The 3347-nt window shown below is 36.2% G+C and overlaps 1 pseudogene; it reads right to left on the bottom strand.

The window, feature by feature from the left end:
* Positions 1 to 522: 522 nt before the first annotated feature.
* Positions 523 to 1005, bottom strand: LOC114048413 (annotated as a pseudogene).
* Between the last annotated feature and the right edge of the window lie 2342 nt (positions 1006 to 3347).

The following is a 3347-nucleotide window of genomic DNA, read 5'->3' as shown; positions in this document are numbered from 1 at the left end:
CTCCTCTTCCCTTCTCCATTCTTTTTCTTATTGAATGCAATTATTTCTGTGCTAAATTGTGTGTGTTCCTTTGTCCAGTTGAAATATAGATGAAGTTTCAAAGATACCTGTTTACCCTTTTATCTTCCTCCACATTTGTATTTTGTTATTCTTGTGCACCTCAATTATTTGAAATAGCAAGCCATTTTTCCTTTTTTGTCTCTTCTCTAGTACATTCCTATTTCCTTATCCTTTTTTACTGTCTTAAAACAAAACAAACAATACCACTCTCAGTGTCTGTGTTTATATATTTCTTAACATGCTTTCTGAACTCTGGAGTCAATGGGATTTTGAAGGGACATTTGTCTTTTTTCCCTTTTAGAATAGAAGATTTTATCATTGTTTAGCCCTTTCTAGATTACTCACATATAGAACCTTTCCAAGGTTCTCTTGATTCCTATAAAATTTCTCATTTCAAAGTTTCTGCTCAGTTCTGATTTTTTTTTAACCCAATAATTTTTTATTATTTTTATTTTACAGCCATTTATGCCATGAATTCATAGGGGATTGGTTCCAACAGCTCAGGTTCCTTGCCATTGGTTCTCACAAAGTATGCTTCTCTGGGTGGAGCAGGCTGGCACTTCAGTTGAACCCAAGGGCCTTTTTATTTGGCTTCCTTCTTCTTCTGATCATTTTCCTTTACCCACTTGAGGAAGCTATCTCTGCTCTTAGAATGCTTAATATGCTCAATATGCACATTAATTCTCTTGGCTAGAATCTTGCCCTTAATCTGTTTGTTTACAACAATGCCTACAGCATGTTGAGTAACATTATAGACCCATCCAGTCTTGCCATGGTAACATTTGTGAGGTATTCCTTGCTGAATACCCTTGTTATCTACCATATTACCTTTCTTGTATATTTGCATATACATAGCCAGGGGGACAACACCATGTTTTCGAAAGGGCCTAGAAAACATGTATTGTGTCCCCCTCCTTTTTCCTTTTGTGCTCGTCATTTTGGCAACTCACTCAAATGGTCTCTCCTGAGCTTCCCTGGAAAGGAAATAATACGCAGTGAAGTGGGAGCAAGCCCTGTGTACCTGGAATATGGCAAACTCAGTTCTGATTTTTTCATCAGGAATGACTGAAAGTCTTCTCTTAAAGGTATATTTTCCCCACTATAGGATGATACTTAGTTTTGCAAGACAAGTTAATCTTGGTTGTAAGTTTTTTTTATTTGTTTGTTTAGCCCTTTGTTATATCATATCTTAGGAAATCCAAGATTTTCTTTCTTTTATAGCAGTGGCAGCATAGTCATCCGTGATCCTGACTGTGGTTCCTTAGTGTTTGAACTCTTTCTTTCTCTGTGCCTAGAGTACATTCCTTTAATTTGGATACTTTGACTTTGGCTGGAATTTTCCTGGATTCATGATATTCAGTTTGGGGCTTTTGTGGGAAATTAACAGTGGATTGTTTTTATTTTCACATTATCTTCTGGTTCTAATAGGTATGGATAGTTTTCCTTTTCTGATTTCTTTAAAGATAGTATTCAAATTTTTTGTCAGGTCATTTTTTTATTTTTAAATTATTTCTCCTGTGCCTGTTTTGCAGCCTAGTTTTTAAATAATATACATTTCACATTTTTTTTAGTCTTTTGACTTTGTTCAACTATTTCTTGTCTCATGGAGAAGTTGAGTTCCAATTGCAGCATTCTGTTTTTCAGAGAGTCTATTATTTGGATGAGGCTTTCTACCTTTTATAATAAAGTATTTATTCTCCTTCCAATTTTTTCCTCAAGGTTTTTTTTTTCAATTCTAATTTCACTTTTTACTGCTTGCTTCATTTCTTCTAGGCATTAATGTAGTCCTTATGACCAGTTATTTTTTTCCCTTTGTGGCTCTGCTAGAATTTGTTGTGAAATCACTCCTTTGTGTGCTTTTATTTCTTAGTTTTGTCTTTTTTTGGGGTTAGGCAATAGCGTTAAGTGACTTGCCCAGGGTCACACAGCTAGTAAGTGTTATGTATCTGAGGCTGGATTTCAACTCAGGTCCTCCTGAATCCAGGGCTGGTGTTCTATCCACTACACCACCTAGCTGCCCCTTTATTTCTTAGTTTTATCTTAACCTATGGTGTTTCATCACTATGTTAGGTGTTTTTTTTTTTTTCTGTTTACACATATGCTTCTTGGTGTAGCCTTCTCCCTAGGTTTTCAGGTTTCAGGCCTGAATGCTTCTAGCCATTTTTATGTTTTTCAGACCTGGATAAAATGTTTACTTTTCATTTTTTTTTCTTTTGTTTTTGTTCCATCTGACATCCTCTTTTGATCTCTGCTGGGGTGATGGTGGGAGAAGATCTGAGTTCCTCTGATGTTTTTAGTTTGTCTTTAGGTGGTGGTGGGTGGCAGAGATGTGCTAGAGTCATCTCAGACTGGATCCCAAGAGCCAATTGTTAAATTTTCAGTGTAAGCATTGATATCTCAATAATCAGTATTACTACTAATCAGGTCTCGATTTATTGTTTTGTTGATTCTTCTGCAAAGAAAGTGATATAGAAAAAATAATTCAGATTAAACTTAAAAGGCTACCATGTGTGCTTCCCTTGCCCCCTTCCCCCCCCCCCCCAGCTGGCTGTTAAACCTTTACCCCTACACTACTGGTTGAGAGAAATAAGAAACAGGAAATAAATGACAGCAGATAAGTACCTGGGTCCAGCTTCAAGTGGTCCTAGATTGGAGGGAGATGGGTCCAGAAAGCATTTTTGTTAGTACTATTATACCCACTGTCAAAATGTGCTATCATGATATTTAAAATTATAATAATTCTTATTTCTCTGTTTTCATGTTGATCATCTGGAAATTTCCTTTCAGTCCACTGACAGTGCATTGTTTTTTCTTCACTTGGATACATATATGACTTACTCAAAATTAAAAAAAAAATTAACTTTGGTGTTGGTGTTTATTTATGCCTGAAATCCAGCACCCCTGACAAAGTCCTATTTCTGACTTTATCTGGTACTAAGATAATGTTGGCAAAGCTGCCAGACTGGATTTGTTTTTGGAAATTGTGGTTAAATTGGCATGGGAGAATAGAACAGTATATATCTCTCAGGCCTAGAAAGTATTATTGCTCTAATTTCTACATTGGCCCCCAAAGGTGCATTGTTTTGTCAGGGGGATGCACATTCTTTGGGTTTTATTCAGTTAGCAATATGGTTTACATTTAAGGCAGGCTTTTGTTATCCAGAACCAAAAATATGCATGTTCTCCTGAAACACAGCATGCACATATCACCATAGTCCTGTGAACAATGATCTTAATTTAAGTCAGCAAGTGTTCATAGGGCATCTACCATGTACCTACTAAATACT

Source organism: Vombatus ursinus, unplaced genomic scaffold, assembly GCF_900497805.2.
Source record: "Vombatus ursinus unplaced genomic scaffold, bare-nosed wombat genome assembly UNPS02014793.1, whole genome shotgun sequence".
In the NCBI taxonomy this organism is placed as follows: Eukaryota; Metazoa; Chordata; class Mammalia; order Diprotodontia; family Vombatidae; genus Vombatus; species Vombatus ursinus.
This window is presented reverse-complemented; position numbering and strand designations above follow the sequence as displayed.